The sequence below is a fragment of the Mus caroli genome, unplaced genomic scaffold, assembly GCF_978045245.1.
Source record: "Mus caroli unplaced genomic scaffold, Mus_caroli_1 scaffold_9, whole genome shotgun sequence".
Taxonomy (NCBI): Eukaryota; Metazoa; Chordata; class Mammalia; order Rodentia; family Muridae; genus Mus; species Mus caroli.
Window position 1 is genome coordinate 90,198,737 of NW_028227264.1, and position 14,379 is coordinate 90,213,115.

Here is a 14,379-nt window from a genome sequence, read left to right on the forward strand (position 1 = left end):
AAGAGTTAGGCAGGCATAGTGGCGCACGCCTTTAATCCCAGCACTTGGGAGGCAGAGGCAGGCAGATTTCTGAGTTCGAGGCCAGCCTGGTCTACAGAGTGAGTTCCAGGACAGCCAGGGTGATACAGAGAAACCCTGTCTCAAAAACAAACAAACAAAAAAAGAATGCAAGAGTTGACTAACCTGCATTTTTCTAACTCTGTCCTTCATTTACTCGTACTGAGATATAGTTGTCAAGGGCATTGTCAAGGCAGATGGCCCAGTGTAACCTCAACTGCGCATGGCTTTGGACTCATGAAGCTTCCTTCTGTTGGACCCAAATCTCACCTCATGAGTGTCATGTGACCAGTCCCTGCCAGCTCTCCCTGTAAGGTCATTCCAACCACACTAGACTTTGTCATAGCCTTCTATCCACTTCTCTCCCGATGTAGGTTGGTGTCTGTCTCTGCTTAGAATATTATTTCTCTGGATAATCACAGGGCTGATTCCTTCATCTTGCTTGGGTCTCTGTTCAAGTACCACCTCCTCAGAGCCAAGACACTACTTTCTCTAAAAAAATAAAATAAAATAATTTCTTCGTTAAAGGTATAACAATAGTATATATTTATGTCTCCTCCATACCTTTACCATAGAGTAGAGCACACAGTAGTGATTCCGAAAGTGTTTGGTGAGTATGAGACAGGAAGGCAGAAGGATAAATTGCCCTGATTTGGAGTAGAATGTTCCCTTCTATCAATCCTATAGAGTGACTGGTTTTTCCATGACTTCTTTTATCCAACATTAGCCTATGCTGGTCTCCTCTAGCCCCCATAGTTTCTTGAGTCTCTGTGGGACTTGATTTTAACTATGTTCTACTCCATATTATCTCTAAAGAGAAAGGAGCTCACAGTTCTTTTAAATGTTACCTTTCTATGTTATTTATAGTAATTCTTCAATTCATCTCTCTGGAAGTTCCTACATTGGACTTGGGTCTCAAAAAGCATTGTGGGAACAAGAATACCTACTCATCAAGTATTTATTATGGGGCAATCATGGCTCTGAGCCCTTTGCAAGTATTAACTTATTTAGTCAACCTTATCACATACTATTATCTTCATTTAAGGTCTGACAAAATCAAGTTCTAGAGAAGTGAGGCAATTTCATCTCAGTCATACAGACAGAATGGGAAGATGGATAGAGTAGCTCTAGTGCCCATGTTTCTAATGCCCACATCAGTACCTACTGGACAGAAATAGTTCTGAGGTGACATTTTGGAGGCATGGATGCTTGTCTTTGTTCTGTTGCTAGCTCTGAGGCCTGAGATGAGTTTCCTAAATCAAACTATATGTGGTGGCAAGTCCTGCAATCCCAGCACTTAGAAGGCTGATGCAGGAGAATCAAAAATCAAGGCCAACCTGGACGTCATAAGGAAGCTCAAGCCAGATTAGGCTATATAACAAGATGATCTACAAATTTTTGTTTGACAAAGCCCCAGGATTAAAGTGTACTTTCTTCAAATAAAAACACTGGTCAAAGACTCTGTTATACCAGCATGGTAGTACTGGTTTATCATGAGTTGCCTCAAGAAAAATGCAAGTGGAAATATCTTCAAATGTAGCTATGGATTTCCTATGCTACTTGTATCTCCTGCCAGCCAGCTCCTGTCTTCTGTTGTGGCAGCTTCAAAGGGGAAAAAAAAGGAAAGAAGGACTAAAAGAGCTTTCTCAAAGAGTTAAAGAGGTTTGAAAAAAGCATGTGGACAATGACCAGCAAAAGTTGTTTCACTTACTTTTGCTAGATATAAGTTTTAAATGCCTTACAGACATTCATGTTATCAACTAAAAAGAATAGGTGTCAAGAAATGTGGAGGTCTGTTTCCAACTTTTACTACCACGCATTTCCTTTCGAAGCTAAAACAAGAAATTCCAAGTTCTTCTGTAATTGTGCTACCATAGTGTGGGATATGCAACAGCTATCCTTCATCGTGACATATGCTTAAAAGGACATGCAGTCACCAGAGATCACCTGATCATGTTACAAATGGAATCTCTGGCTGCATGCCAGAACCCTGTCCTATCAACTTGTATTAAGTGAGGTATCCATCCGATGTTCCTTGTATTAAGAGAGGTATCCATCCAATGTTCCTTGTATTAAGTGAGGTATCCATCCGATGTTCCTGTTTCTTTGTGTGTATACTTCCTCCTCTGTGACATTAGAGACATTCATTGGCAAGTCTAGATTGCCATTTATAATATTGTTGTCTTGGGTCCTTGTCTTTGTCACCTTCAGGCAACCAGAATGCTGTTTTCTTTTTCTTTTTTTTTAAATTTTATTTATTTTTATTAGATATTTTCTTTATATACATTTTAAATGCTATCCCAAAAGTTCCCTATACCCTCCCTCCACCCTGCTCCCCTACCCACCCACTCCCACTTCTTGGCCCTGACATTCCCCTGTACTGGGGCATATACAATTTGCAATACCAAGGGACCACTCTTCCCAGTGATGGCCAATTAGGCCATCTTCTGCTACATATGCAGCTAGACACACGAGCTCTGGGAGTACTGGTTAGTTCATATTGTTGTTCCACCTATAGGGTTGCAGACCCCTTCAGCTCCTTGGGTGCTTTCTCTAGCTTCTCCATTGGGGGCCCTGTATTCCATCTTATAGATGACTGTGAGCATCCATTTCTGTATTTGCCAGGCACTGGTATAGCCTCATACAAGACAGCTATAACAGGATCTCTTCAGTAAAATCTTTCTGGCATATGCAAAAGTGTCTGGGTTTGGTGACTGATTATGGGATGGATCCCTGGGTGGGGTAGTCTCTGGATAGTCCATCCTTTCATCTTAGCTCCAAACTTTGTCTCTGTATCTCCTTTCATGGGTATTTTGTTCCCTCTTCTAAGGAGGAAGTATCCACCCATTGGTCTTCCCTCTTCTTGATTTTCTTGTGTTTTGCAAATTGTATCTTGGATATTCTATGTCTCTGGGCTAATATCCACTTATCCATGAGTGCATACCTAATGACTTCTTTTGTGAATGGGTTACCTCACTAAGGATGACATCCTCCAGATCCATCCATTTGTCCAAGAATTTCATAAATCCATTGTTTTTAATAGCTGAGTAGTACTCTATTGTGTAAATATACCACATTTTCTGTATCCATTCTTCTGTTGAGGGGCATCTGGGTTCTTTCCAGCTTCTGGCTATTATAAATAAGGCTGCTATAAACATAGTGGAGTATGTGCTCTTATTACCAGTTGGAACATCTTCTGGGTATATGCCCAGGAGAGGTATTGCTGGATCTTCTGGTAGTACTATGTCCAATTTTCTGAGGAACCTCCAGACTGACTTCCAGAGTGGTAGTACAAGCTTGCAATCCCACCAGCAGTAGAAGAGTGTTTCTCTTTCTCCACATCCTTGCCAGCATCTACTGTCATCTGAATTTTTGATCTTCAGAATGCTGTTTTCAAAATACTTTCTTCTTTCATGAATGTGTAGCAGAGTTAACACAGACTAGCATGTAAAACCAGAAACAACAGACTTGTGTCTCAGGCCAACTTGACATCTCTCACCAGCAATGTTCTCACCTTAGAGTTAACTCAGAGCCTGTGTATCCTTATCTGATAAATGAACATCATGATACAGTCAACCTTGTTGTTGAAGCCAACCGCACATCACCTGAGATGTTTTATGGGATGGAATGCTCTCTTGATGTAATCTTGTCAGATATGACTCTAAGGAACACAGATCACTCTTTTTCCAGACCAATGAATAAGTTCTCTTAACCCATAAAAAAAAGTCTAAGTTGAAAGCAGAAACATAATAACATCATCATTCCAGTGTAATCCAACTTAACTCCTGTCTTACCCCTTTTCGAGGAGCAATACAGTGAGTCAGCTAATACCTCTTCTATAGATGTATTCATACTGACAGTGAAACTGCTAGAAAGAGCTAGGCAGGCCTCCTCTGCACTGAGTCATGAAATTACTCTATGAAAATGGACAGCACCAGGACTGTCACATTCCATGAAGATTTTCCAGTCTTCTTCTTCTTTTTTTTTTAAGATTTTTTAATTTATTTTTATTATATGTAAGTACACTGTAGCTGTCTTCAGACACCCCAGAAGAGGGAGTCAAGATTTCATTACAGATGGTTGTGAGCCACCATGTGGTTGCTGGAATTTGAACTTCGGACCTTCGGAAGAGCAGTCGGGTGCTCTTACCCACTGAGCCATCTCACCAGCCCAATTTTCTAGTCTTCTATTCCAGCCTTATAACAAACAAAACTCCCACTGAGTGCTAGCAGACTGAGAACCTTCAGTGTCCACTTAAAGCTCGTTGCTCAGCCTCCTCCGAGAGCTGAAGAGCCACACTGCCCTCTGTCTGAATGTCAGGTGAGCCTAGTCCCTGCCCAACCCATGTCACCAGCTCACCCCGACTCTCTAAAATCCCTATTCAATCTTCATAGCTGTTTGTATCTTCTCTCTCCCCAATTTCTGGCATTGATTTTGCAATCACAATAGCAATTTTGAATTTGAACATTCTTTAGGAAACAAAGAGAATTTCTAGGGTGGTTTTCTTATTTTTTTGTTTGTTTTTTTTGTTTTTGTTTTGGGGTTTTTATTGGTTTTTGTGTTTGTTTGTTTGTTTGTTCCAAATTATTCTATTTATTCCTTATCTATAGTTAATGATATAAGAGGGGTCAAAAAGCTTACAGGCTACACAATTTCACAAGATGCTTTGCAGGGACAAAGAAGGTCTAATATTTATCAAGTGTATCTTAGGGTCTTGATGGATGCATTCCTGGGGGAGGTGGGCCTCTAATTCCTGGTGAGAGCATCCCATTCCTGGAGGGGGGATGCCTATTGGTATCCAGCAGGGGTAGGCCAATTGGTGGGCCCATGGATGGTCTCATAGCAGGTGGAGGAGCCATAAAACTTAGAGGTGGGGTTGCTCTGCCTTTAAGTGGAGGTGGAGTTCCAAGTCCTGGTGAGTACTGAGTTGGGGCTCTGGCAATGTTAGCAGTAGCAAGAGCAGCAGCTATTGCTACAGTGCCTCCTCCTCCCTGTGGAGTCATGATCCACTGGGATGAGCCTCCAGCTCCTCAGACAGGGCCTGCTAATCCAGCAGGAGCTTGGGGAATAGGTACATCAGCTGGTACTCCTCTGCCAGCTGCCCTTCCAACCCCAGGGCCACCTGCAACACCAACAATTGGCACATGAATAATGCCAGCATCTTTAGGAGGTGAACTCTCCACAATCACAGAAACCAAGTTCTCCCCACATAATAAGACCAGACCCCAAACCCGTTTTTTCTTCACATTCTAGCTGTTTTGCATTCTTTGGCAGAGAACCAAATACATATTATCAAAAGCCTTAAAGGTGCCATTGAAGATTCTTCCGTCTTACAGGATACATCTCATTGTATAGTCAATGGGCCGCAGCATCTTGCTGCTGTGTCCCACAGTCGTGATTGCTGTTCCACCATAGCTGTTCTCAATGGTAAAATCTCAAGACCCTTAATACTTGGGGGAGGGCTATAAATAAGGGTTCAATGCAGGTTATTCGCACACAGTGTAAGCTTGACCAGTGTCTCACAGTGATGGGTCTGCTTTCCTAGCCGTTCACCACCTTGGTGTTCTAATACTGCTTTAGCCACCTCTTGGTGTCTCAGCCAAGAGTGCCTGTCTTGGTTTTGCCTGGAAATCCACTGCAGGAACTTGCTGTTGCTGAGAACATCGTGGGTACAAGTGATACTCTTGGCTCAGTGAGGCCGTCCTTCAACATTTGAACTGGACTTCAACCTCTGGCACGTGCTGTTCAGTAGTTCTTCTCAGGTGTAAGCAACCCCCATAAATGTGAAGGAAAAGAATATATGCATACATACATATACATAGACACAAGCACATAAAAAATCATGGAAAAAAACATTGACAGTAAAATCCACACATAGGAGCATGTCACACATGAGGTTTCAAGGACTAGAGAAGGGACAAGGGGCCCTCCTTGTTATTGTTGTTGTTGGTGGTGGTGGTGTTTTACATACATGTTTTTGATGCTGCTTTAACAATATTTTCTCCATGTCAAGCATTTTTGTACTGATTATCTCATCTCATCATGGGAAGATAATAGTTATTGTGAGCCTGAGCTTCAGAGCCAGGAACTTTGGCTTTAATTCAGGCTCTACCATCAATATCCTCATCACCATCACCCTTGGTATCTAATACAGAGCTGAGGTTTAGAGACACTTTTAAGTCTTAGCCAGTCTCATCCAGACCGATAGTGGCAGAGGTGGGCTTTCAGACCTAATCTCCCTTACCGAAGCCCCAGTTTTTCAGGGCTTTCTTAAAGAACCCTTGATGATGGGCATTTGTCACACTGTTCAAAAGACACCATTCTTAATAACCAGCCTTTCAAGGTAGAAAGGGTAGAATAAAGGATTGTGAGCTGCAATTAGAAGGGACTCTGTTACCAGCCACTCCATGATATGCTGAGCACAACCTATCCAGGATCCAATCAAGCATTAGAGCATAAGATGTCAAAATGGGGAGCATCTTTCATCTACATAGTGTATGTCATGTGACCCAGTTCTCTCTCTCTCTCTCTCTCTCTCTCTCTCTCTCTCTCTCTCTCTCTCTCTCTCTCTCTCTTCCTTTCTTCTTTAAGGCAATTAAAGAAAAATTAAGTTGCATACAATGAAAGGGGTGGACATTATTTGTTTATAATTTTGTCTAAGATTATACCAAAATTATTAGGCTCATTCATTTTCATTCATTTGGGCAGATATTATTCATATTCCTATTAAACAGATATTGATTGAGGGTCTGCTGCGTGCCAGGTGCCAGAGAAACCAGAGCAGCCTGTCATTGGCAAGACTCACAGCCCTTCTGTGCTGTGTAAATAAAAGAGGCAGAGAGGCGCTCGGCAGTATTCTGGAGTGAGCAGGGGTGTCACAGAGGAATTAAGATCCAGAGTAGAATGCGTGAAAATATTACCAACAACAAAATGAACGACATCATTAGAGAACAATCTAGTGAAGAACAAAGAAAGAAATGATGGAGCTTACCTGGGGGAGTAAATATATCTCACCAAGATGTGTTCCTAGCGTGGAAAGCAAAAGTCTACAGTGGAACAGAGGGCCATAATTGAACATAGCGGCCACTGGACAGGAAAGAATAACAAGTAGTCCCTGAGGACTCTCAGAGGCTAGCAAAAGAGAAAATGTAAAGACCAAATGATCCCAGCAGCAGCTTCAAATTGCTAGTTATGTGTCTGCGAGTGACTCCCTGCTTCTCATTTTCCTTCTCAGCATCTCATCTTTGTAAACCCAGAGAATCTAGCTCTGTGGTTAGGCTGAGGCTGGGTCACCGAGCACCTCAGTTTAATAATAGGTACACTGAGTGTGTGGAGATCTCATTTCCCCCTGAGCCTGCTGATGTCTGCTCAAGTATTGGCAGTGGGTCTCAGCACACAATAATTCACAGAAATGCATTTCACAGCCTTGAGTCAGGTAGAATCAGTGGCTAACTTACAACCCAGAGGCTTTACTGTCTGTTAAGTGCAATTTGTGTTTAAAATAATAATCTCATATGGTATTTGTTTTCTGAAATGAAGGTAGGCAGGGAGAGAGAGAGAGAAAGAGAGAGAGAGAGAGAGAGAGAGAGAGAGAGAGAGAGAGTTCTGTTCCACAAAATTAACTATCTTAGACTTTGTAGACAATCTTTATTTAGTTGTATATATATAAATCACATACATGTAGGAATTTATTTGGTTTGATGATTAGCATAAGGATATTTGTACAGAGTCTGTGAGTATGAGGGGATTGATTGAAGATAGGTTTTAAAAACGCCCATAAAGTGTTTGGCCCACAAACAGCAATTCACCTTCAACGGGTTTCAGCCTTGTTCATCCTGCCCACTGGCCAGAAGGCGACACAGTAAACCTGTGTAGAGTAACCCAGTGAGCCTCCTCTTCTGCTTGGCTATGGCTCCTGGCCCTCTTCCCAGTCTTACACAGACCACTGTGACATTCCAGTTCATCTGGCTGAAGCCAAAAGACGTCCTCTAACACCATCCTGAGTCGGCAGACTCCAGCTAGTCACAAGCATATCCCTCGGCACCAGCACCCGGAGGAGGCTCCTGTGCCTGCCAGTCTCCTTCCAAGTTTATTCCCTCGCACAGGAGAGTGTGGGTGCTGCCAGAGAATGTTCTGGGGGCTGGATGGTACTGCGAGAAAACCAACGCAACATTAGAATATGTTCTTATGCTGTTCTCCTTTCATACTGAATACTAACTACTAAGGACCTCTATTCCTCTATCAGCATATCCGAAACAGGCCCCCAAAAGCCACTGTTTTCTCAAAGTAAAAAGGAAAATGAAATTTTACTTTGTCATTTTCTGTTCTTTTTATTTTTAGGGATTTCTCCCTCTCCAGTATAGAAAGCCTTTTTCCCCTCTAATAATAACCTCCGTGCATCTGTCTCTTCTGGTGGTCTCAGTGACTTCCAGGATCACCCTCTGCAAACAAGTCCCAGTTGGAATGCAGAAGTCTGTCATTGCTTGGCTCTATGATTCCTCCTACAAAGTTTAATGGAGGAAAGATAACAGTGGAAGGTTAGACTCCTTCTCCTCTAAGGAGATGCTGTGGGGGGTGAGCTTCATGTGTTTTAGTTTTTTTCCTATAATGCAGAAGGGAATCATAAAGGGCTTCCAGCCTGAATGGGAGTGTCTGATATGACTTATCTCAAATAATGATTCTCCTAGTAAGCACACAGCAGGATCACATGCAGAGCTTTTAAACCTGCATGTTTCACCCTGGTCTGTCTGGGTGGGACCTTGAACCTTCATTTCCAAAGCTGTCAAAGGGACCATGGTCTGAGGAACGCACTTGAGAACTGTTGGCCCAGGCAGTAGTTTTCCCTCCCTGGCAATACAGAATCCAATCCCTGTCAGCCTTCAACCCTAGAGACACCTACTTAGTGGGTCTGCGACTACAACATAGAGAAGGACATTGTAAACTCCTCAGAGAACAAGGTCCGGGGATGAATGCAGACACAATACACTATATATTCATATGAAAGTGACTTTATGAAACTCACCATTGCGTAAATAAATACACACCAATTACAGTACATATTTGGAAAAATAGAGCAAGAACTCTTTCCGGGCAGTTCTCTTGATTGTGTTCTAAACTCCCTGGCATCTGTTAGGTCTCCCATTTTTAATGAGTTCCCTTGTCTGTGAAGGCAGCTTAAGCTCACTTCCTCTGACTTCCACTGTGGTCTCTCATACTACCCTGAGTACCCACCCTAACCACAGTTCATAGCCAGCATAACCTCTCCTGCCTGCCCTTCAGGTGACTCCTAACAGTTAAGAGATGAAAACAAACCATCATTCACTGGGATGGTATGATGTTAATGCAGTCTAGACAAATTTATGGACATTTTGATAAAGGAGTGTATAATTCAGGTGATCAATTTAGGACCTTCATTTCAACACTTGAAAGCACCTCATGCTTTTTGATGCAACAGATTCGATTATTAGGGAACATCACACCGCTCGATAGTTAATTAGGCTTTTACACAAACCGGATTCTTAACTTCTCCTAAAGGTTTTCTAACGACAAAATAAAAATGAAATGTCTTCAAACAAAAGAAAAGGCCTATTAGTTAAACATCCCTGATCCGAGGGTTCTAATGCAACAGCATTGATATTTTAAAAAGTGCATGTTGTCTGGAATTTGGGGAATTTTCCAATATGTTTGAATCTCGAATAGTTTGTGCATGACTCTCAAAAGAGAGACAGAGAGAGAGAGAGAGAGAAAGAGAGAGAGAGAGAGAGGAAAAGGTCAACTATTCTTATTCTCAGTACCCTAAAGGGAAAGACACTTGGCTGTTCATCTCATATGCATCATCTGAGAAAGCAAAACATGAGGAAAGCAGGCAGTGGTATTTCTATTGTCAGGTGCTCATAACTATGTGGTAAATAAATGATACCCAGATTTGACTAAAAGCATTGAAGTTGGAGGCATTTCAACTAATAGATTACATTCATCGCCACTTGAACTTATGGCATAAATATGGCTTGCATTTGATTTTTTTTTGCCCAGTATTAAAGATGATATTTAGAGTAGCAGGAATAATGTCTGTTTTATGTGCATCCCTACAGTTGATCCTTCCAACAGACATAAATCTGGTACGTATCAGAAGACTGGAGCTCTGTCAGTAACCATATTTTTTTTAATTTTTAATATTTTTATTACATATTTTCCTCAGTTACATTTCCAATGCTATCCCAAAAGTCCCCCATAGCGCCCCCCACTTCCCTACCCACCCATTCCCATTCTTTTGGCCCTGGCATTCCCCTATACTGGGGCACATAAAGTTTGCAAGTCCAATGGGCCTCTCCTTCCAATGATGCCCGACTAGGCCATCTTTCGATACATATGCAGCTAGAGACAAGAGCTCCGGGGTTCTGGTCAGTACACCATGTTGTTCCGACAATAGGGTTGCAGATCCCTTTAGCTCCTTGGGCACTTTCTCTAGCTTCTCCATTGGGAGCCCTGTGATACATCCAATAGCTAACTGTGAACATCCACTCCTGTGTTTGCTAGGCCCCGGCATCGTCTCACAAGAGACAGCTATATTTGGGTCCTTTCAGCAAAATCTTGCTAGTGTATGCAATGGTGTCAGCGTTTAGAAGCTGCTTATGGGAAGGATCCCTGGATACGGCAGTCTCTAAATGGTCCATCCTTTCATCACAGCTACGAACTTTGTCTCTGTAACTCCTTCCCTGGGTGTTTTGTTCCCAATTCTAAGAAGGGGCACAGTGTCCACACTTTGGTCTTCATTCTTCTTGAGTTTCATGCGTTTAGTAAATTGTATCTTATATCTTGGGTATCCTAAGTTTTGGGCTAATATCCACTTATCAGTGAATACATATTGTGTGAGTTCTTTTGTGATTGTGTTACTTCACTCAAGATGATGCCCTCCAGGTCCATCCATTTGGCTAGGAATTTCATAAATTCATTCTTTTTAATAGCTGAGTAGTACTCCATTGTGTAAATGTACCATAATTTCTGTATCCATTCCTCTGTTGAGGGACATCTGGGTTCTTTCCAGCTTCTGGCTATTATAAATAGGGCTGCTATGAACATAGTGGAGCATGTGTCCTTTTTACCGGTTGGGACATCTTCTGGATATATGCCCAGGAGAGGTATTGCTGGATCCTCCGGTAGTACTATGTCCAATTTTCTGAGGAACCGCCAGACTGATTTCCAGAGTGGTTGTACAAGCTTGCAATCCCACCAACAATGGAGGAGTGTTCCTCTTTCTCCACATCCTCGCCAGCATCTGCTGTCACCTGAATTTTTGATCTTAGCCATTCTGACTGGTGTGAGATGGAATCTCAGGGTTGTTTTGATTTGCATTTCCCTGATGATTAAGGATGTTGAACATTTTTTCAGGTGCTTCTCTGCCATTCGGTATTCCTCAGGTGAGAATTCTTTGTTCAGTTCTGAGCCCCATTTTTTAATGGGGTTATTTGACTTTCTGGAGTCCACCTTCTTGAGTTCCTTATATATATTGGATATTAGTCCCTTATCTGATGATTTAGGATAGGTGAAGATCCTTTCCCAATCTGTTGGTGGTTTTTTTGTCTTATTGATGGTGTCTTTTGCCTTGCAGAAGCTTTGCAGTTTCATGAGGTCCCACTTGTCAATTCTCGATCTTACAGCACAAGCCATTACTGTTCTATTCAAGAATTTTTCCCCTGTGCCCATATCTTCAAGGCTTTTCCCCACTTTCTCCTCTATAAGTTTCAGTGTCTCTGGTTTTATGTGAAGTTCCTTGATCCACTTAGACTTGACCTTAGTACAAGGAGATAGGAATGGATCGATTCGCATTCTTCTACATGTTAACAACCAGTTGTGCCAGCACCATTTGTTGAAAATGCTGTCTTTCTTCCACTGGATGTTTTTAGCTCCCTTGTCGAAGATCAAGTGACCGTAGGTGTGTGGGTTCATTTCTGGGTCTTCAATTCTATTCCATTGCTCTATTTGTCTGTCACTATACCAGTACCATGCAGTTTTTATCACAATTGCTCTGTAGTAAAGCTTTAGGTCCGGCATGGTGATTCCACCAGAGGTTCTTTTATCCTTGAGAAGAGTTTTTGCTATCCTAGGTTTTTTGTTATTCCAGATGGATTTGCAGATTGCACTTTCTAATTCGTTGAAGAATTGACTTGGAATTTTGATGGGGATTGCATTGAATCTGTAGATTGCTTTTGGCAAGATAGCCATTTTTACAATGTTGATCCTGCCAATCCATGAGCATGGGAGATCTTTCCATCTTCTGAGATCTTCTAGAATTTCTTTCTTCAGAGACTTGAAGTTTTTATTATACAGATCTTTCACTTCCTTAGTTAGAGTCACGCCAAGATATTTTATATTATTTGTGACTATTGAGAAGGGTGTTGTTTCCCTAATTTCTTTCTCAGCCTGTTTATTCCTTGTGTAGAGAAAGGCCATTGATTTGTTTGAGTTAATTTTATATCCAGCTACTTCACCGAAGCTGTTTATCAGGCTTAGGAGTTCTCTGGTGGAAATTTTAGGGTCACTTATATATACTATCATATCATCTGCAAAAAGTGATATTTTGACTTCGTCTTTTCCAATTTGTATCCCTTTGATATCCTTTTGTTGTCGAATTGCTCTGGCTAGGACTTCAAGTACAATGTTGAATAGGTATGGAGAAAGTGGACAGCCTTGTCTAGTCCCTGATTTTAGAGGGATTGCTTCAAGCTTCTCACCATTTACTTTGATGTTGGCTACTGGTTTGCTGTAGATTGCTTTTATCATGTTTAGGTATGGGCCTTGAATTCCTGATCTTTCCAAGACTTTTATCATGAATGGGTGTTGGATCTTGTCAAATGCTTTTTCCGCATCTAACGAGATGACCATGTGGTTTTTGTCTTTGAGTTTGTTTATATACTGGATTACGTTGATGGATTTCCGTATATTGAACCATCCCTGCATCCCTGGGATGAAACCTACTTGGTCAGGATGGATGATTGTTTTGATGTGTTCTTGGATTCGGTTAGCAAGAACTTTATTGAGGATTTTTGCATCAATATTCATAAGGGATATTGGTCTGAAGTTTTCTATCTTTGTTGGGTCTTTTTGTGGTTTAGGTATCAGAGTAATTGTGGCTTCATAGAATGAGTTGGGTAGAGTACCTTCTGTTTCTATTTTGTGGAATAGTTTGTGAAGAACTGGGATTAGATCTTCTTTGAAGGTCTGATAGAACTCTGCACTAAACCCATCTGGTCCTGGGCTTTTTTTAGTTGGGAGACTATTAATGACTGCTTCTATTTCTTTGGGGGATATAGGGCTGTTTAGATCATTAACCTGATCTTGATTCAACTTTGGTACCTGGTATCTGTCTAGGAACTTCTCCATTTCATCCAGGTTCTCCAGTTTTGTTGAGTATAGCCTTTGGTAGAAGGATCTGATGGTGTTTTGGATGTCTTCAGGATCTGTTGTTATGTCTCCTTTTTCATTTCTGATTTTGTTAATTAGGATGCTTTCCCTGTGCCCTCTAGTGAGTCTGGCTAAGGGTTTATCTATCTTGTTGATTTTCTCAAAGAACCAGCTCCTTGATTGGTTGATTCTTTGAATAGTTCTTCTTGTTTCCACTTGGTTGATTTCGCCCCTGAGTTTGATTATTTCCTGCCGTCTACTCCTCTTGGGTGAATTTGCTTCCTTTTGTTCTAGTGCTTTTAGGTATGTTGTCAAGCTGCTAATGTGTGCTCTCTCTAGTTTCCTTTTGGAGGCACTCAGAGCTATGAGTTTTCCTCTTAGAAATGCTTTCATTGCGTCCCATAAGTTTGGGTATGTTGTGGCTTCATTTTCATTGAACTCTAAAAAGTCCTTAATTTCTTTCTTTATTCCTTCCTTGACCAAGGTATCATTGAGAAGAGTGTTGTTCAGTTTCCACGTGAAGGTTGGCTTTCTATTATTTATTTTGTTATTGAAGATCAGCTTTAGTCCATGGTGATCTGATAGGATGCATGGGACAATTTCAATATTTTTGTATCTGTTGAGGCCTGTTTTGTGACCAATTATGTGGTCAATTTTGGAGAAGGTGCCATGAGGTGCTGAGAAGAAGGTATATCCTTTTGTTTTAGGATAGTATGTTCTGTAGATATCTGCCAGATCCATTTGATTCATAATTTCTGTCATTTTCACTGTGTCCCTGTTTAGTTTCTGTTTCCACGATCTGTCCATTGGTGAAAGTGGTGTGTTGAAGTCTCCCACTATTATTGTATGAGGTGCAATGTGTGCTTTGAGATTTACTAAAGTTTCTTTAATGAATGTGGCTGCCTTTGTATTTGGAGCATA

At 41.4% G+C, this 14,379-nt stretch overlaps 1 protein-coding gene and 1 pseudogene across 10 annotated transcripts in view; one reads left to right on the forward strand and one right to left on the reverse strand.

Annotated features, from left to right (window-relative positions):
• Positions 1–14,379, forward strand: part of Anks1b (ankyrin repeat and sterile alpha motif domain containing 1B) — a 1,085,844-nt gene that overhangs the window by 854,322 nt on the left and 217,143 nt on the right. The window lies entirely within an intron of this gene.
• LOC110304081 (small nuclear ribonucleoprotein-associated protein B' pseudogene) lies at positions 4,764–5,444 on the reverse strand (annotated as a pseudogene).